The sequence below is a fragment of the Triturus cristatus genome, chromosome 12 (genome assembly GCF_964204655.1).
Source record: "Triturus cristatus chromosome 12, aTriCri1.1, whole genome shotgun sequence".
Classification (NCBI taxonomy): domain Eukaryota; kingdom Metazoa; phylum Chordata; class Amphibia; order Caudata; family Salamandridae; genus Triturus; species Triturus cristatus.
This window is the reverse complement of record NC_140595.1, coordinates 712869-732962: the sequence shown is the minus strand read 5'-3', so window position 1 is coordinate 732962 and position 20094 is coordinate 712869.

The following is a 20094-nucleotide window of genomic DNA, read 5'->3' as shown; positions in this document are numbered from 1 at the left end:
ATTGTTTGTTAGCATGAGTCTGTGATAGCACAAAGCTGGCGATGGAGGTAAGCAAAGGGTATGGAGGAGAGGAGTGGAGTGCAGCGGTGTGGATGCAAGCGAGAGAAGGGCCACCAACTGGGATCAATCAATCATCCCGGGGGTTACATGTGAGTAAGACATGGCTTGAGGAGGAGGATAATTGATCCTTCTTGAAGAGCAAGAGTGAGTGAAATTCTGTGATCTGGTTATGATGCAAATCCATGTCCTAGGAACGTAACAAAGGCAGGTTATGGGTCTTCTGTATTTTTTCAATCTCAAGTTAGTTGTGGTTTGCACTATGAATCAGTGTCTGCAAAACAGTCTGACAGAGCCACAGATATCCATGGAAGGGGATTCACATAACTGCCTATGCGAAGGAAACACATTACTAGTGTAATCTTTTGGAAGCTTTGAACTGACCACACTCTGAGAAGGGTCTTTGCTGTAAAGGACAGACTTGTAAAATTGTGGGTGGGAGAATTTGAAAAAGGTCATTGCACCCCCCCCCCTCCAAACTCTGTCGAGAGATACATGTGATGGTGCTCCAGGCTTAAGCATCAGATGTTTTGTAGGACCCCTTCTGCTGCCTGCACCTTGAGATGCTGGGCCCAGCTCCCATGGGCAGCAGCGGGGCTTCTGTGTGGCCTGTTAGAGCTGGGCCTAGCTCCTCTGCCCATTGGGAATCCGTAGTGCTTCTGTGTGGCCTGTTAGACCTGGGCCCAGCTTTCCTGCCCATTGGGCAGCAGCGGGGCTTCTGTGTAGCCCGTTAGAGCTGGGCCCAGCTCCTCTGCCCATTTGAAATCCGTAGTGCTTCTGTGTGTCCCCTGTTAGAACTGGGCCCAGCTCCCCTGCCCATTGGGAAGCAGCAGGGCTTCTGTGTGGCCTATAGAGCTGGGCCGCCCAGCTCCCCTGCCCATTGGGAAGCCATGGTGCTTCTGTGTGGCCCGTTAGAGCTGGGCCCAGCTCCCCTGCCCATTGGAAAGCAGCGAGGCTTCTGTGTGGCCTGTAGAGCTGGGCCGCCCAGCTCTCCTGCCCATTGGGAAGCAGCGGGGCTTCTGTGTGGCCCGTTAGAGCTGGGCCCAGCTCCCATGCCAATTGGGCAGCAGCCGGGCTTCTGTGTGGCCTGTTAGAGCTGGGCCCAGCTCCCCTGCCCAGTGAACAGCAGCGGGGCTTTTGTGTGGCCCGTTAGAGCTAGGTCCAGCTCCTCTGCCCAATGGGAAGCAGCGGTGCTTCTGTGTGGCCCGTTAGAGCTGGGCCCAGCTCCCCTGCCAATTTGGCAGCATCGGTGCTTCTGTGTGGCCCGTTAGAGCTGGGCCCAGCTCCCCTGCCCATTGGGCAGCAGCATTGCTTCTGTGTGGCCTGTAGAGCTGGGCCCAGCTCCCCTGCCCATTGGGCAGCAGCGGGGCTTCTGTGTGGCCCGTTGGCGCCGGGCCCAGCTCCCCTGCCCATTGGCCAGCAGCAGAGCTTCTGTGTGGCCCTTTAGAGCTGGGCCCATCTCCCATGCCCAGTGAACAGCAGCGGGGCATTTTTGTGGCCCGTTGGAGCTGGGCTCAGCTCCCCTGACCATTGGGCAGTGGTGAGGCTTCTGTGTGGCCCGTTAGAGCTAGGTCCAGCTCCTCTGCTCATTGGGAAGCAGCGGTGCTCCTGTGTGGCCTGTAGAGCTGGGCCTAGCTCCCCTTGCCCATTGAGCAGCAGCGGGGCTTCTGTGTGGCCTTTTAGAGCTGGGCACAGTTCCCCTGCCCATTGGGCAGCAGCGGGGCTTCTTTGTGGCCTGTTAGAGCTGGGCCCAGCTCCCCTGCCCATTGGGAATCCGTGGTGCTTCTGTGTGGCCTGTAAGACCTGGACCCAGCTCCCCTGCCCATTGGGAAGCAGCGGGGCTTCTGTGTGGCCTGTAGAGCTGGGCCGCCCAGCTCTCCTGCCCATTGGGCATAAGCGGGGCTTCTGTGTGACCCGTTAAAGCTGGGCCCATCTCCCATGCCCAGTGAACAGCAGCGGGGCTTTTTTGTGGCCCGTTGGAGCTGGGCTCAGCTCCCCTGACCATTGGGCAGCGGTGAGGCTTCTGTGTGGCCCGTTAGAGCTAGGTCCAGCTCCTCGGCTCATTGGGAAGCAGCGGTGCTCCTGTGTGGCCTGTAGAGCTGGGCCTAGCTCTACATGCCCATTGAGCAGCAGCGGGGCTTCTGTGTGGCCTTTTAGAGCTGGGCACAGTTCCCCTGCCCATTGGGCAGCAGCGGGGCTTCTTTGTGGCCTGTTAGAGCTGGGCCCAGCTCCCCTGCCTATTGGGAATCCGTGGTGCTTCTGTGTGGCCTGTAAGACCTGTACCCAGCTCCCCTGCCCATTGGGAAGCAGCGGGGCTTCTGTGTGGCCTGTAGAGCTGGGCCGCCCAGCTCTCCTGCCCATTGGGCAGCAGCGGGGCTTCTGTGTGGCCTGTTAGAGCTGGGCCCAGCTCCCCTGCCCATTGGGAATCCGTGGTGCTTCTGTGTGGCCTGTTAGACCTGGGCCCAGCTCCCCTGCCCATTGGGAAGCAGCGGGGCTTCTGTGTGGCCTGTAGAGCTGGGCTGCCCAGCTCTCCTGCCCATTAGGAAGCAGCGGTGCTTCTGTGTGGCCTGTAGAGGTGGGCCCAGCTCTCCTGCCCACTGGGCAGCAGCGGGGCTTCTGTGTGGCCCGTTAGAGCTGGGCCCAGCTCCCCTGCCCATTGGGCAGCAGCATTGCTTCTGTGTGGCCTGTAGAGCTGGGCCCAGCTCCCCTGCCCATTGGGCAGCAGCAGGGCTTCTGTGTGGCCCGTTGGCGCCGGGCCCAGCTCCCCTGCCCATTGGCCAGCAGCAGAGTTTCTGTGTGGCCCATTAGAGCTGGGCCCAGCTCCTCTGCCCATTGGGCAGCAGCGGGTCTTCTTTGTGGCCCGTTAGAGCTGGGCTCAGCTCCCCTGCCCATTGGGCAGCGGCGGGGCTTCTGTGTGGCCTGTTAGAGCTGGGCCCAGCTTCCCTACCCATTAAGAAGCGGCGGGGCTTCTGTGTGGCCCGTTAGAGCTGGGCCCAGCGCCCCTGCCCATTGGGCAGCAGCGAGGCTTCTGTGTGGCCATTTAGAGCTGGGCCCAGCTCCTCTGCCCATTGGGAAGCAGCAGGGCTTCCGTGTGGCCCGTTAGAGCTGGGTCCTTCTCCCCTGCCCATTGGGAAGAGGCGGGGCTTCTGTGTGGCCTGTAGAGCTGGGCCCAGCTCCCCTGCCCATTGGGCAGCGGCGGGGCTTCTGTGTGGCCTGTTAGAGCTGGGCCCAGCTTCCCTGCCCATTAAGAAGCGGCGGGGCTACTGTGTGGCCTGTTAGAGCTGGGCCCAGCTCCGCTGCCCATTGGGAAGCAGCGGGGCTTCTGTGTGGCATGTAGAGCTGGGCCGCCCAGCTCTCCTGCCCATTGGGAAGCAGCGGGGCTTCTGTGTGGCCTGTAGAGCTGGGCCGCCCAGCTCTCCTGCCCAGTGGGAAGCAGCGGGGCTTCTGTGTGGCCCGTTAGAGATGGGCCCAGCTCCACTGCTTATTGGGTAGCAGCGGGGCTTCTGTGTGGCCCGTTAGAGCTGGGCCCAGCGCCCCTGCCCATTGGGCAGCAGCGAGGCTTCTGTGTGGCCTTTTAGAGCTGGGCACAGTTCCCCTGCCCATTGGGCAGCAGCGGGGCTTCTTTGTGGCCTGTTAGAGCTGGGCCCAGCTCCCCTGCCCATTGGGAATCCGTGGTGCTTCTGTGTGGCCTGTAAGACCTGGACCCAGCTCCCCTGCCCATTGGGAAGCAGCGGGGCTTCTGTGTGGCCTGTAGAGCTAGGCTGCCCAGCTCTCCTGCCCATTGGGCAGCAGCGGGGCTTCTGTGTGGCCTGTTAAAGCTGGGCCCAGCTCCCCTGCCCATTGGGAATCCGTGGTGCTTCTGTGTGGCCTGTTAGACCTGGGCCCAGCTCCCCTGCTCTTTGGGAAGCAGCGGGGCTTCTGTGTGGCCTGTAGAGCTGGGCCGCCCAGCTCTCCTGCCCATTGGGAAGCAGCGGGGCTTCTGTGTGGCCCGTTAGAGCTGGGCCCAGCTCCCATGCCCATTGGGCAGCAGCCAGGCTTCTGTGTGGCCTGTTAGAGCTGGGCCCAGCTCCCCTGCCCAGTGAACAGCAGCAGGGCTTCTGTGTGGCCTGTAGAGGTGGGCCCAGCTCTCCTGCCCACTGGGCAGCGGCGGGGCTTCTGTGTGGCCCGTTAGAGCTGGGCCTAGCTCCCCTGCCCATTGGGCAGCAGCATTGCTTCTGTGTGGCCTGTAGAGCTGGGCCCAGCTCCCCTGCCCATTGGGCAGCAGCATTGCTTCTGTGTGGCCTGTAGAGCTGGGCCCAGCTCCTCTGCCCATTGGGCAGCAGCGGGTCTTCTGTGTGGCCCGTTAGACCTGGGCCCAGCTCCCCTGCCCATTGGGAAGCAGCGGTGCTTCTGTGTGGCCCTTTAGAGCCGGGCCCAGCTCCCCTGCCCTTTGGGAAGCAGCAGTGCTTCTGTGTGGCCTGTTAGATCTGGGCCCAGCTCCCTTGCCCTTTGGGAAGCAGCGGTGCTTCTGTGTGGCCCTTTAGAGCCAGGCCCAACTCCCCTGCCCATTGGGAAGCAGTGGGGCTTCTGTGTGGCCCTTTAGAGCCGGGCCCAGCTCCCCTGCCCATTGAGCAGCAGCGGGCAGTCTGTGTGGCCCGTTAGTGCTGGGCCCAGCTCCTCTGCCCATTGGGCAGCGGGGCTTCTGTGTGGCCCATTTGAGCTGGGCCCAGTCCCTGCCCATTGGGAAGCCGCTGTGCTTCTGTGTGGCCTGTTAGAGCTGGGCCCAGCTCCCCTGCCCATTGGGCAGCAGCGGGGCTTCTGTGTAGCCTGTAGAGCTGGCCGCCCAGCTCCCCTGCCCATTGGGAAGCCGTGGTGCTTCCGTGTGGCCTGTTAGAGCTGGGCCGCCCAGCTCCCCTGCCCATTGGGAAACCGTGGTGCTTCAGTGTGGCTTGTTAGAGCTGGGCCCATCTCCCCTGCTCATTGGGAAGCAGCATTGCTTCTGTGTGGCCTGTAGAGCTGGGCCCAGCTCCCCTGCCCATTGGGCAGCAGCATTGCTTCTGTGTGGCCTGTAGAGCTGGGCCCAGCTCCCCTGCCCATTGGGCAGCGGCGGGGCTTCTGTGTGGCCTGTTAGAGCTGGGCCCAGCTTCCCTGCCCATTAAGAAGCGGCGGGGCTACTGTGTGGCCTGTTAGAGCTGGGCCCAGCTCCCCTGCCCATTGGGAAGCAGCGGGGCTTCTGTGTGGCCTGTAGAGCTGGGCCGCCCAGCTCTCCTGCCCATTGGGAAGCAGCGGGGCTTCTGTGTGGCCTGTAGAGCTGGGCCGCCCAGCTCTCCTGCCCAGTGGGAAGCAGCGGGGCTTCTGTGTGGCCCGTTAGAGCTGGGCCCAGCTCCACTGCTTATTGGGTAGCAGCGGGGCTTCTGTGTGGCCCGTTAGAGCTGGGCCCAGCGCCCCTGCCCATTGGGCAGCAGCGAGGCTTCTGTGTGGCCTTTTAGAGCTGGGCACAGTTCCCCTGCCCATTGGGCAGCAGCGGGGCTTCTTTGTGGCCTGTTAGAGCTGGGCCCAGCTCCCCTGCCCTTTGGGAATCCGTGGTGCTTCTGTGTGGCCTGTAAGACCTGGACCCAGCTCCCCTGCCCATTGGGAAGCAGCGGGGCTTCTGTGTGGCCTGTAGAGCTAGGCTGCCCAGCTCTCCTGCCCATTGGGCAGCAGCGGGGCTTCTGTGTGGCCTGTTAAAGCTGGGCCCAGCTCCCCTGCCCATTGGGAATCCGTGGTGCTTCTGTGTGGCCTGTTAGACCTGGGCCCAGCTCCCCTGCCCTTTGGGAAGCAGCGGGGCTTCTGTGTGGCCTGTAGAGCTGGGCCGCCCAGCTCTCCTGCCCATTGGGAAGCAGCGGGGCTTCTGTGTGGCCCGTTAGAGCTGGGCCCAGCTCCCATGCCCATTGGGCAGCAGCCAGGCTTCTGTGTGGCCTGTTAGAGCTGGGCCCAGCTCCCCTGCCCAGTGAACAGCAGCAGGGCTTCTGTGTGGCCTGTAGAGGTGGGCCCAGCTCTCCTGCCCACTGGGCAGCGGCGGGGCTTCTGTGTGGCCCGTTAGAGCTGGGCCCAGCTCCCCTGCCCATTGGGCAGCAGCATTGCTTCTGTGTGGCCTGTAGAGCTGGGCCCAGCTCCCCTGCCCATTGGGCAGCAGCATTGCTTCTGTGTGGCCTGTAGAGCTGGGCCCAGCTCCTCTGCCCATTGGGCAGCAGCGGGTCTTCTGTGTGGCCCGTTAGACCTGGGCCCAGCTCCCCTGCCCATTGGGAAGCAGCGGTGCTTCTGTGTGGCCCTTTAGAGCCGGGCCCAGCTCCCCTGCCCTTTGGGAAGCAGCAGTGCTTCTGTGTGGCCTGTTAGATCTGGGCCCAGCTCCCTTGCCCTTTGGGAAGCAGCGGTGCTTCTGTGTGGCCCTTTAGAGCCAGGCCCAACTCCCCTGCCCATTGGGAAGCAGTGGGGCTTCTGTGTGGCCCTTTAGAGCCGGGCCCAGCTCCCCTGCCCATTGAGCAGCAGCGGGCAGTCTGTGTGGCCCGTTAGTGCTGGGCCCAGCTCCTCTGCCCATTGGGCAGCGGGGCTTCTGTGTGGCCCATTTGAGCTGGGCCCAGTCCCTGCCCATTGGGAAGCCGCTGTGCTTCTGTGTGGCCTGTTAGAGCTGGGCCCAGCTCCCCTGCCCATTGGGCAGCAGCGGGGCTTCTGTGTAGCCTGTAGAGCTGGCCGCCCAGCTCCCCTGCCCATTGGGAAGCCGTGGTGCTTCTGTGTGGCCTGTTAGAGCTGGGCCGCCCAGCTCCCCTGCCCATTGGGAAACCGTGGTGCTTCAGTGTGGCTTGTTAGAGCTGGGCCCATCTCCCCTGCTCATTGGGAAGCCGCGGTGCTTCTGTGTGGCCTGTTAGAGCAGGGCCCAGCTCCCCTGCCCATTGGGAAGCTGCGGTGCTTGTGTGTGGCCTGTTAGAGCTGGGCCCAGCGCCCCTGCCCATTGGACAGCAGCGATGCTTTTGTGTGGTCTGTAGAGCTGGGCCCAGCTCCCCTGCCCATTGGGCAGCAGCGGGCCTTCTGTGTGGCCCGTTTGTGCTGGGCCCAGCTCCCCTGCCCATTGGGAAGCAGCGGTGCTTCTGTGTGGCCTGTAGAGCTGGGCCCAGCTCCCCTGCCCATTGGCCAGCAGCAGAGCTTCTGTGTGGCCCATTAGAGCTGGGCCCAGCTCCTCTGCCCATTGGGCAGCAGCGGGTCTTCTTTGTGGCCCGTTAGAGCTGGGCCCAGCTCCACTGCCCATTGGGCAGCGGCGGGGCTTCTGTGTGGCCTGTTAGAGCTGGGCCCAGCTTCCCTGCCCATTAAGAAGCGGCGGGGCTTCTGTGTGGCCCGTTAGAGCTGGGCCCAGCGCCCCTGCCCATTGGGCAGCAGCGAGGCTTCTGTGTGGCCATTTAGAGCTGGGCCCAGCTCCCCTGCCCATTGGGAAGCAGCAGGGATTCCGTGTGGCCCGTTAGAGCTGGGTCCTTCTCCCCTGCCCATTGGGAAGAGGCGGGGCTTCTGTGTGGCCTGTAGAGCTGGGCCCAGCTCCCCTGCCCATTGGGCAGCGGCGGGGCTTCTGTGTGGCCTGTTAGAGCTGGGCAAAGCAAAAACCAAAGGAAATGATGGACGGAGTGTTGAACATTGCAAGCACTCACCCCCAGTCAACTGATCTGGGTTTAATCCATCACCGTTCTTTAGCCCACTCTGCCACCCCAGTTCAGACATGGCCATATGCAAATCAGTCTGACCCTGTGCCTCATGGGAACAGTCCAGCCCGAACTGCCAAGCCATGTCTTCCCTGGACCGGAAACAAGCTTCCTAGGACCGGTTTCTGGCATTTCAGCCGTCTTCAGCCAGGCTTGCTTGAATCCAGTGGCAAAGTGAGCAAGGGACTCACGTCTGAGCATACCCTGCCAACTTATGGCGAACAAAGCAAAAACCAAAGGAAATGATGGACGGAGTGTTGAACATTGCAAGCACTCACCCCCAGTCAACTGATCTGGGTTTAATCCATCACCGTTCTTTAGCCCACTCTGCCACCCCAGTTCAGACATGGCCATATGCAAATCAGTCTGACCCTGTGCCTCATGGGAACAGTCCAGCCCGAACTGCCAAGCCATGTCTTCCCTGGACCGGAAACAAGCTTCCTAGGACCGGTTTCTGGCATTTCAGCCGTCTTCAGCCAGGCTTGCTTGAATCCAGTGGCAAAGTGAGCAAGGGACTCACGTCTGAGCATACCCTGCCAACTTATGGCGAACAAAGCAAAAACCAAAGGAAATGATGGACGGAGTGTTGAACATTGCAAGCACTCACCCCCAGTCAACTGATCTGGGTTTAATCCATCACCGTTCTTTAGCCCACTCTGCCACCCCAGTTCAGACATGGCCATATGCAAATCAGTCTGACCCTGTGCCTCATGGGAACAGTCCAGCCCGAACTGCCAAGCCATGTCTTCCCTGGACCGGAAACAAGCTTCCTAGGACCGGTTTCTGGCATTTCAGCCGTCTTCAGCCAGGCTTGCTTGAATCCAGTGGCAAAGTGAGCAAGGGACTCACGTCTGAGCATACCCTGCCAACTTATGGCGAACAAAGCAAAAACCAAAGGAAATGATGGACGGAGTGTTGAACATTGCAAGCACTCACCCCCAGTCAACTGATCTGGGTTTAATCCATCACCGTTCTTTAGCCCACTCTGCCACCCCAGTTCAGACATGGCCATATGCAAATCAGTCTGACCCTGTGCCTCATGGGAACAGTCCAGCCCGAACTGCCAAGCCATGTCTTCCCTGGACCGGAAACAAGCTTCCTAGGACCGGTTTCTGGCATTTCAGCCGTCTTCAGCCAGGCTTGCTTGAATCCAGTGGCAAAGTGAGCAAGGGACTCACGTCTGAGCATACCCTGCCAACTTATGGCGAACAAAGCAAAAACCAAAGGAAATGATGGACGGAGTGTTGAACATTGCAAGCACTCACCCCCAGTCAACTGATCTGGGTTTAATCCATCACCGTTCTTTAGCCCACTCTGCCACCCCAGTTCAGACATGGCCATATGCAAATCAGTCTGACCCTGTGCCTCATGGGAACAGTCCAGCCCGAACTGCCAAGCCATGTCTTCCCTGGACCGGAAACCCTTGACTGGGGGTGAGTGCTTGCAATGTTCAACACTCCGTCCATCATTTCCTTTGGTTTTTGCTTTGTTCGCCATAAGTTGGCAGGGTATGCTCAGACGTGAGTCCCTTGCTCACTTTGCCACTGGATTCAAGCAAGTCTGGCTGAAGACGGCTGAAATGCCAGAAACCGGTCCTAGGAAGCTTGTTTCCGGTCCAGGGAAGACATGGCTTGGCAGTTCGGGCTGGACTGTTCCCATGAGGCACAGGGTCAGACTGATTTGCATATGGCCATGTCTGAACTGGGGTGGCAGAGTGGGCTAAAGAACGGTGATGGATTAAACCCAGATCAGTTGACTGGGGGTGAGTGCTTGCAATGTTCAACACTCCGTCCATCATTTCCTTTGGTTTTTGCTGTTAGAGCTGGGCCCAGCTTCCCTGCCCATTAAGAAGCGGCGGGGCTTCTGTGTGGCCTGTTAGAGCTGGGCCCAGCTCCCCTGCCCATTGGGAAGCAGCAGGGCTTCTGTGTGGCCTGTAGAGCTGGGCTGCCCAGCTCTCCTGCCCATTGGGAAGCAGCGGGGCTTCTGTGTGGCCTGTAGAGCTGGGCCGCCCAGCTCTCCTGCCCAATGGGAAGCAGCGGGGCTTCTGTGTGGCCCGTTAGAGCTGGGCCCAGCTCCACTGCTTATTGGGTAGCAGCGGGGCTTCTGTGTGGCCCGTTAGAGCTGGGCCCAGCGCCCCTGCCCATTGGGCAGCAGCGAGGCTTCTGTGTGGCCATTTAGAGCTGGGCCCAGCTCCCCTGCCCATTGGGAAGAAGCAGGGCTTCCGTGTGGCCCGTTAGAGCTGGGTCCTTCTCCCCTGCCCATTGGGAAGAGGCGGGGCTTCTGTGTGGCCTGTAGAGCTGGGCCCAGCTCTCCTGCCCATTGGGCATAAGCGGGGCTTCTGTGTAACCCGTTAAAGCTGGGCCCATCTCCCATGCCCAGTGAACAGCAGCGGGGCTTTTTTGTGGCCCGTTGGAGCTGGGCTCAGCTCCCCTCACCATTGGGCAGCGGTGAGGCTTCTGTGTGGCCCGTTAGAGCTAGGTCCAGCTCCTCTGCTCATTGGGAAGCAGCGGTGCTCCTGTGTGGCCTGTAGAGCTGGGCCTAGCTCCCCTTGCCCATTGAGCAGCAGCGGGGCTTCTGTGTGGCCTTTTAGAGCTGGGCACAGTTCCCCTGCCCATTGGGCAGCAGCGGGGCTTCTTTGTGGCCTGTTAGAGCTGGGCCCAGCTCCCCTGCCCATTGGGAATCCGTGGTGCTTCTGTGTGTCCTGTAAGACCTGGACCCAGCTCCCCTGCCCATTGGGAAGCAGCGGGGCTTCTGTGTGGCCTGTAGAGCTAGGCTGCCCAGCTCTCCTGCCCATTGGGCAGCAGCGGGGCTTCTGTGTGGCCTGTTAGAGCTGGGCCCAGCTTCCCTGCCCATTGGGAATCCGTGGTGCTTCTGTGTGGCCTGTTAGACCTGGGCCCAGCTCCCCTGCCCATTGGGAATCAGCGGGGCTTCTGTGTGGCCTGTAGAGCTGGGCCACCCAGCTCTCCTGCCCATTGGGAAGCAGCGGGCCTTCTGTGTGGCCCGTTAGAGCTGGGCCCAGCTCCCATGCCCATTGGGCAGCAGCCGGGCTTCTGTGTGGCCTGTTAGAGCTGGGCCCAGCTCCCCTGCCCAGTGAACAGCAGCACGGGCTTTTGTGGGGCCCGTTAGAGCTAGGTCCAGCTCCTCTGCCCATTGGGAAGCAGCGGTGCTTCTGTGTGGCCTGTAGAGGTGGGCCCAGCTCTCCTGCCCACTGGGCAGCAGCAGAGCTTCTGTGTGGCCCATTAGAGCTGGGCCCAGCTCCCTTGCCCTTTGGGAAGCAGCGGTGCTTCTGTGTGGCCCTTTAGAGCCGGGCCCAACTCCCCTGTCCATTGGGAAGCAGCGGGGCTTCTGTGTGGCCCTTTAGAGCCGGGCCCAGCTCCCCTGCCCATTGAGCAGCAGCGGGCAGTCTGTGTGGCCCGTTAGTGCTGGGCCCAGCTCCTCTGCCCGTTGGGCAGCGGGGCTTCTGTGTGGCCCATTTGAGCTGGGCCCAGTCCCTGCCCATTGGGAAGGCGCTGTGCTTCTGTGTGGCCTGTTAGAGCTGGGCCCAGCTCCCCTGCCCATTGGGCAGCAGCGGGGCTTCTGTGTAGCCTGTAGAGCTGGCCGCCCAGCTCCCCTGCCCATTGGGAAGCCGTGGTGCTTCTGTGTGGCCTGTTAGAGCTGGGCCGCCCAGCTCCCCTGCCCATTGGGAAACCGTGGTGCTTCAGTGTGGCTTGTTAGAGCTGGGCCCATCTCCCCTGCTCATTGGGAAGCCGCGGTGCTTCTGTGTGGCCTGTTAGAGCAGGGCCCAGCTCCCCTGCCCATTGGGAAGCTGCGGTGCTTCTGTGTGGCCTGTTAGAGCTGGGCCCAGCGCCCCTGCCCATTGGACAGCAGCGGTGCTTCTGTGTGGTCTGTAGAGCTGGGCCCAGCTCCCCTGCCCATTGGGCAGCAGCGGGCCTTCTGTGTGGCCCGTTTGTGCTGGGCCCAGCTCCCCTGCCCATTGGGAAGCAGCGGGACTTCTGTGTGGCCTGCAGATCTGGGCCCAGCTCCCCTGCCCATTGGGAAGCAGCGGTGCTTCTGTGTGGCCTGTAGAGCTGGGCCCAGCTCCCCTGCCCATTGGGAAGCAGCGGTGCTTCTGTGTGGCCTGTAGAGCTGGGCCCAGCTCCCCTGCCCATTGGGCATCAGCGGTGCTTCTGTGTGGCCTGTATAGCTGGGCACTGCTCCCCTGCCCATTGGGAAGCCGTGGTGCTTCTGTGTGGCCCTTAAGAGCTGGGCCCAGCTCCCCTGCCCATTGGGAAGCCGTGGTGCTTCTGTGTAGCCCTTTAGAGCTGGGCCCAGCTCCCCTGCCCATTGGGAAGAGGCGGGGCTTCTGTGTGGCCCGTTAGATCTGGGCCCAGCTCCTCTGCCCATTGGGAAGCAGCGGTGCTTCTGTGTGGCCCTTTAGAGCCGGGCCCATCTCCCCTGCCCATTGGGGAGCAGCAGGGCTTCTGTGTGGCCTGTTGGAGCTGGACCCAGGTCCTCTGCCCATTGGGCAGCGGCGGGGCTTCTGTGTGGCCCGTTAGAGCTGGGACCAGCTCCTCTGCCCATTGGGCAGCTGCAGGGCTTCTGTGTGGACCGTTAGAGCTGGGCCGCCCAGCTCCCCTGCCCATTGGGAAGCCGTGGTGCTTCTGTGTGGCCTGTTAGAGCTGGGCCGCCCATCTCCCCTGCCCATTGGGAAGCCGTGGTGCTTCAGTGTGAATTGTTAGAGCTGGGTCCAGCTGCCCTGCCCATTGGGGAGCAGCAGGGCTTCTGTGTGGCCTGCAGAGCTGGGCCCAGCTCCCCTGCCCATTGGGAAGCAGCGGTGCTTCTGTGTGGTCTGTAGAGCTCGGCCCAGCTCCCCTGCCCATTGGGCAGCAGCGGTGCTTCTGTGTGGCCTGTATAGCTGGGCCCAGCTCCCCTGCCCATTGGGAAGCCGTGGTGCTTCTGTGTGGCCCTTTAGAGCTGGGCCCAGCTCCCCTGCCCATTGGGAAGAGGCAGGGCTTCTGTGTGGCCCGTTAGATCTGGGCCCAGCTCCTCTGCCCATTGGGAAGCAGCGGTGGTTCTGTGTGGCCCTTTAGAGCCGGGCCCAACTCCCCTGCCCATTGGGCAGTGGCGGGGGCTTCTGTGTGGCCCGTTAGAGCTGGGCCCAGCTCCCCTGCCCATTGGGGAGCAGTGGGGCTTCTGTGTGGCCTGTTAGAGCTGGACCCAGGTCCCCTGCCCATTGGGAAGCAGCAGGGCTTCTGTGTGGCCTGTAGAACTGGGCCCAGCTCCTCTGCCCATTGGGCAGTGGCAGGGCTTCTGTTTGGCCCGTTAGAGCTGGGCCCAGCTCCCCTGCCCATTGGGCAGCAGCGGGGCTTCTTTGTAGCCTGTAGAGCTGGGCCACCAAGCTCCCCTGCCCATTGGGAAGCCGTGGTACTTCTGTGTGGCTTGTTAGAGCTGGGCCCATCTCCCCTGCCCATTGGGAAGCCGTGGTGCTTCTGTGTGGCCTGTTAGAGATGGGCTCAGCTTCCCTGTCCATTGGGAAGCCACGGTGCTTCTGTGTGGCCTGTAGAACTGGGCCTAGCTCCCCTGCCCATTGGGAAGCAGCGGTGCTTCTCTGTGGCCTGTAGAGCTGGCCCAGCTCCCCTGCCCATTGGGAAGCAGCGGTGCTTCTGTGTAGCCTGTAGAGCTGGCCCAGCTCCCCTGCCCATTGGGAAGCAGCGGTGCTTCTGTGTAGCCTGTAGAGCTGGGCCCAGCTCCCCAGCCCAATGGGCTGCAGCGGTGCTTCTGTGTGGCCTGTAGAGCTGGGCCCATCTCCCCTGTCCATTGGGAAGCCACGGTGCTTCTGTGTGGCCCGTTAGTGCTGGGCCCAGCTCCCCTGCCCATTGGGAAGCAGCGGGGCTTCTGTGTGGCCTGTAGAACTGGGCCTAGCTCCCCTGCCCATTGGGAAGCAGCGGTGCTTCTCTGTGGCCTGTAGAGCTGGGCCCATCTCCCCTGCCCATTGGGCAGCAGCGGTGCTTCTGTGTGGCCTGTAGAGTTGGGCCCAGCTCCCCTGCCCATTGGGCAGCAGCGGTGCTTCTGTGTGGCCTGTATAGCTGGGCCCAGCTCCCCTGCCCATTGGGAAGCCGTGGTGCTTCTGTGTGGCCCTTTAGAGCTGGGCCCAGCTCCCCTGCCCATTAGGCAGCGGCTGGGCTTCTGTGTGGCCCTTTAGAGCCGGGCTCAGCTCCCCTGCCCATTGGGCAGCAGCGAGGCTTCTGTGTGGCCCGTTAGAGCTGGGCCCAGCTCCCCTGCCCATTGGGCAGTGGCAGGGCTTCTGTTTGACCCGTTAGAGCTGGGCCCAGCTCCCCTGCCCATTGGGCAGCAGCGAGGCTTCTTTGTAGCCTGTACAGCTGGGCCGCCAAGCTCCCCTGCCCATTGGGAAGCCGTGGTACTTCTGTGTGGCTTGTTAGAGCTGGGCCCATCTCCCCTGCCCATTGGGAAGCCGTGGTGCTTCTGTGTGGCCTGTTAGAGCTGGGTCCAGCTTCCCTGTCCATTGGGAAGCCATGGTGCTTCTGTGTGGCCTGTTAGAGCTGGGCCCAGCTCATCTGCCCATTGGGAAGCAGCGGGGCTTCTGTGTAGCCTGTAGAGCTGGGCCAGATCCCCTGCCCATTGGGAAGCAGCGGTGCTTCTGTGTGGCCTGTAGAGCTGGGCCCAACTCCCCAGCCCAATGAGCTGCAGCGGTGCTTCTGTGTGGCCTGTAGAGCTGGGCCCAGCTCCCCTGCCCATTGGGCAGCAGCGGGCCTTCTGTGTGGCCCGTTAGTGCTGGGCCCAGCTCCCCTGCCCATTGGGAAGCCGTGACAACGACAGGACAGCCCCTTCAATAGCTCCTACGCAGAAGCTATGTGATTCTCTGAATAATTTTTTCAGAGAAAAAATTGTCACTATCAAATCGAGCATTGCTAGTTCCCCAATGTTACTTCCTTTGGATGACGTCTTTTACAATCCCTCTGTATTAGATACCTTCCCGGTCATTGATGGTAAAACTTTTTCTTCACTTTTGACGAGGGTAAAGTCCGGATCCCCTAACGACATCTGCCCCCCCCCACATCTTTTCGGAAATCGGTCAGACTATCCCTCAGGGGATTCTACCCCTACTAAATAAATCACTGACCCAGGGCAGGGTACCTACTGGCTTTAAACACGCTCTGCTAATCCCTCTAATTAAAAAACCAGGCCTGGACCCTCAGGACTCATCAAATTATCGTCCTATATCCCTGCTGCCGTTCCTATCCAAGATATTGGAGGCTCACGTCTCCAATTGCCTTTCCAACTTTGTGGAAACCACTGGATTTCTGGAGCCAAATCAAGCTGGGTTCCGTCCAGGCCATTCGACCGAGACGGTAACCCTGGCAGTCCAGAATACACTTCGGTGTAACGCGGACAGGGATGTCCACCAGGCACTGGTGCTTCTTGACCTGTCTGCTGCATTCGACACGGTCGACCATACTATTTTGGTCGGCCGTGTCGAGCAGGCAGGCCTCAGAGGTGCTGCCCTGAGCTGGGTGGAATCATTCTTGTCCGACCGGACTCAAGCAGTGAGACTGGGCACTTTCACAGCCCCTAGAATTAAGAACGATTGCGGGGTCCCTCAAGGCTCATCCCTGTCCCCCCTTTTATTTAATTTATACTTGCGTCCCCTTTTGTACTCCTTGAGGAAATTCAAAGTGTGGATCTTTAATTACGCAGATGATCTGCAATTGGTTTTCCCCCTGGGGTCGCCGGATGCTGTCACTGAGTTTAGGGAGGTCATGGCTCATATCCAGAGATGGATGGGCCTTAACCACCTAAAACTTAACCCAGGCAAGACTGAATTGATCTTGCCTGGGAAGAGCGAACTCAGCTGGGGACCTCAATTTTGGCCTCTGGAGATGGGAAACCCCCCCTCTAATTCCCGCACAGTTAAGAGCCTTGGAGTCACCTTTAGTGAAGACCTCTCCCTGAAAAGTCAGGTAGGGTCAGTTGTTTCCGCTTGCTTCTTTCAGCTGCGCAAGATTAGAAAGATTGCCCATTTCCTAACCCATTCTGCCCTGATACAGGTGACCATCGCCCTTGTGCTGTCTAGGCTGGACTACTCAAATAGTTTATATTTGGGCCTTCCAGCCGGGCAGCTCAAGAGGCTGCAGCTGGTTCAAAATCAGGCGGCCAGGCTGATCTGTGGGCTTCCTAAATGGCAGTCCATCAGGCCAGGCCTGGCAGACCTGCACTGGCTGCCGGTAGCCCAGAGGGCGGCTTTTAAAACCGGCTGCATTATCTTTAGGGCATTACAAAGTAAAGGCCCCAAATTTATCATCAATCTGCTTGCCAGATACACCCCCTCCCGCAACCTCCGCTCTGGTCACAAAAACTTGCTCATGGTGCCGGTTGTTAGGAAACAACGTCAGGGCGGCAGCTCTTTTCATTTTCTTGCTGCCTCCCTCTGGAACTCCTTGCCAGCTTCTTTAAGGTCACACGAGGATATTCTAGCCTTTAGACTAGCCTTTAAGACCTGGCTTTTTAGAGAAGCTTATCCTTAGACGTTCTAAGTTGTCCTCCTGTTGTTGTGTTATGCTCTGAAAACCTCCTACAGCGCCATGAAGCCTACGGGCGTACGTGCGCTTTATAAGCTAAATTTAACATTGGGAAGCAGCGGGGCTTCTGTGTGGCCTGTAGAACTGGGCCCAGCTCCCCTGCCCATTGGCAAGCAGCGGTGCTTCTGTGTGGCCTGTAGAGCTGGGCCCAGCTCCCCTGCCCATTGGGCAGCAGCGGTGCTTCTGTGTGGCCTGTATAGCTGGGCCCAGCTCCCCTGCCCATTGGGAAGCTGTGGTGCTTCTGTGTGGCCCTTTAGAGCTGGGCCCAGCTCCCCTGCCCATTAGGCAGCGGCTGGGCTTCTGTGTGGCCCTTTAGAGCCGGGCTCAGCTCCCCTGCCCGTTGGGCAGCAGCGATGCTTCTGTGTGGCCCGTTAGAGCTGGGCCCATCTCCCCTGCCCATTGGGGAGCAGCAGGGCTTCTGTGTGGCCTGTTAGAGCTGGACCCAGGTCCTCTGCCCATTGGGCAGCGGCGGGGCTTCTGTGTGGCCCGTTAGAGCTGGGACCAGCTCCTCTGCCCATTGGGCAGCTGCAGGGCTTCTGTGTGGACCGTTAGAGCTGGGCCGCCCAGCTCCCCTGCCCATTGGGAAGCCGTGGTGCTTCTGTGTGGCCTGTTAGAGCTGGGCCGCCCAGCTCCCCTGCCCATTGGGAAGCCGTGGTGCTTCAGTGTGACTTGTTAGAGCTGGGTCCAGCTGCCCTGCCCATTGGGGAGCAGCAGGGCTTCTGTGTGGCCTGCAGAGCTGGGCCCAGCTCCCCTGTCCATTGGGAAGCAGCGGTGCTTCTGTGTGGTCTGTAGAGCTCGGCCCAGCTCCCCTGCCCATTGGGCAGCAGCGGTGCTTCTGTGTGGCCTGTATAGCTGGGCCCAGCTCCCCTGCCCATTGGGAAGCCGTGGTGCTTCTGTGTGGCCCTTTAGAGCTGGGCCCAGCTCCCCTGCCCATTGGGAAGAGGCAGGGCTTCTGTGTGGCCCGTTAGATCTGGGCCCAGCTCCTCTGCCCATTGGGAAGCAGCGGTGGTTCTGTGTGGCCCTTTAGAGCCGGGCCCAACTCCCCTGCCCATTGGGCAGTGGCGGGGGCTTCTGTGTGGCCCGTTAGAGCTGGGCCCAGCTCCCCTGCCCATTGGGGAGCAGTGGGGCTTCTGTGTGGCCTGTTAGAGCTGGACCCAGGTCCCCTGCCCATTGGGAAGCAGCAGGGCTTCTGTGTGGCCTGTAGAACTGGGCCCAGCTCCTCTGCCCATTGGGCAGTGGCAGGGCTTCTGTTTGGCCCGTTAGAGCTGGGCCCAGCTCCCCTGCCCATTGGGCAGCAGCGGGGCTTCTTTGTAGCCTGTAGAGCTGGGCCACCAAGCTCCCCTGCCCATTGGGAAGCCGTGGTACTTCTGTGTGGCTTGTTAGAGCTGGACCCATCTCCCCTGCCCATTGGGAAGCTGTGGTGCTTCTGTGTGGCCTGTTAGAGATGGGCCCAGCTTCCCTGTCCATTGGGAAGCCACGGTGCTTCTGTGTGGCCTGTCAGAGCTGGGCCCAGCTCATCTGCCCATTGGGAAGCAGCGGGGCTTCTGTGTAGCCTGTAGAGCTGGGCCAGCTCCCCTGCCCATTGGGAAGCAGCGGTGCTTCTGTGTAGCCTGTAGAGCTGGGCCCAGCTCCCCAGCCCAATGGGCTGCAGCGGTGCTTCTGTGTGGCCTGTAGAGCTGGGCCCATCTCCCCTGTCCATTGGGAAGCCACGGTGCTTCTGTGTGGCCCGTTAGTGCTGGGCCCAGCTCCCCTGCCCATTGGGAAGCAGCGGGGCTTCTGTGTGGCCTGTAGAACTGGGCCTAGCTCCCCTGCCCATTGGGAAGCAGCGGTGCTTCTCTGTGGCCTGTAGAGCTGGGCCCATCTCCCCTGCCCATTGGGCAGCAGCGGTGCTTCTGTGTGGCCTGTAGAGTTGGGCCCAGCTCCCCTGCCCATTGGGCAGCAGCGGTGCTTCTGTGTGGCCTGTATAGCTGGGCCCAGCTCCCCTGCCCATTGGGAAGCCGTGGTGCTTCTGTGTGGCCCTTTAGAGCTGGGCCCAGCTCCCCTGCCCATTAGGCAGCGGCTGGGCTTCTGTGTGGCCCTTTAGAGCCGGGCTCAGCTCCCCTGCCCATTGGGCAGCAGCGAGGCTTCCGTGTGGCCCGTTAGAGCTGGGCCCAGCTCCCCTGCCCATTGGACAGTGGCATGGCTTCTGTTTGGCCCGTTAGAGCTGGGCCCAGCTCCCCTGCCCATTGGGCAGCAGCGAGGCTTCTTTGTAGCCTGTACAGCTGGGCCGCTAAGCTCCCCTGCCCATTGGGAAGCCGTGTGGCTTGTTAGAGCTGGGCCCATCTCCCCTGCCCATTGGGAAGCCGTGGTGCTTCTGTGTGGCCTGTTAGAGCTGGGTCCAGCTTCCCTGTCCATTGGGAAGCCATGGTGCTTCTGTGTGGCCTGTTAGAGCTGGGCCCAGCTCATCTGCCCATTGGGAAGCAGCGGGGCTTCTGTGTAGCCTGTAGAGCTGGGCCAGCTCCCCTGCCCATTGGGAAGCAGCGGTGCATCTGTGTGGCCTGTAGAGCTGGGCCCAACTCCCCAGCCCAATGAGCTGCAGCGGTGCTTCTGTGTGGCCTGTAGAGCTGGGCCCAGCTCCCCTGCCCATTGGGCAGCAGCGGGCCTTCTGTGTGGCCCGTTAGTGCTGGGCCCAGCTCCCCTGCCCATTGGGAAGCAGCAGGGCTTCTGTGTGGCCTGTAGAACTGGGCCCAGCTCCCCTGCCCATTGGGAAGCAGCAGTGCTTCTGTGTGGCCTGTAGAGCTGGGCCCATCTCCCTTGCCCATTGGGCAGCAGCGGTGCTTCTGTGTGGCCTGTAGAGTTGGGCCCAGCTCCCCTGCCCATTGGGCAGCAGCGGTGCTTCTGTGTGGCCTGTATAGCTGGGCCCAGCTCCCCTGCCCATTGGGAAGCAGCGGTGCTTCTGTGTGGCCTGTAGAGCTGGGCCCAACTCCCCAGCCCAATGAGCTGCAGCGGTGCTTCTGTGTGGCCTGTAGAGCTGGGCCCAGCTCCCCTGCCCATTGGGCAGCAGCGGGCCTTCTGTGTGGCCCGTTAGTGCTGGGCCCAGCTCCCCTGCCCATTGGGAAGCAGCGGGGCTTCTGTGTGGCCTGTAGAACTGGGCCCAGCTCCCCTGCCCATTGGGAAGCAGCGGTGCTTCTGTGTGGCCTGTAGAGCTGGGCCCATCTCCCTTGCCCATTGGGCAGCAGCGGTGCTTCTGTGTGGCCTGTAGAGTTGGGCCCAGCTCCCCTGCCCATTGGGTAGCAGCGGTGCTTCTGTGTGGCCTGTATAGCTGGGCCCAGCTCCCCTGCCCATTGGGCAGCGGCGGGGCTTCTGTGTGGCCTCTTAGAGCTGGGCCCAGCTTCCCTGCCCATTGCGGAGCAGCGGGGCTTCTGTGTGGCCCTTTAGAGCTGAGCCCAGATCTCTGAGGCTCACGAGAGTCCGAACATGGCATCAAGTCTGAGAAGAGAAGAAAGACAGACCCATGAGTTTGAAGGGTGAAGCAGACAAACTGCTGAACTGTGGGTGGAAGTGTGACTTTTGTATAGCAAAAAATACGATACAAGTCATTTTTTCCCCCCAAAGAATCCGTGTGAGCTGATCTCTTGTTCGCTCACCCGATGATGAGAGTGCCCGCTGGTGAAACAGACCACTTGTTACTGGCCCGGCACAGAAATTGGTCCATTTTCGGTATTGATACTGGAATTTGAATGACAGAGCCAACTTACACTCCCTGTTAACTGGTATCT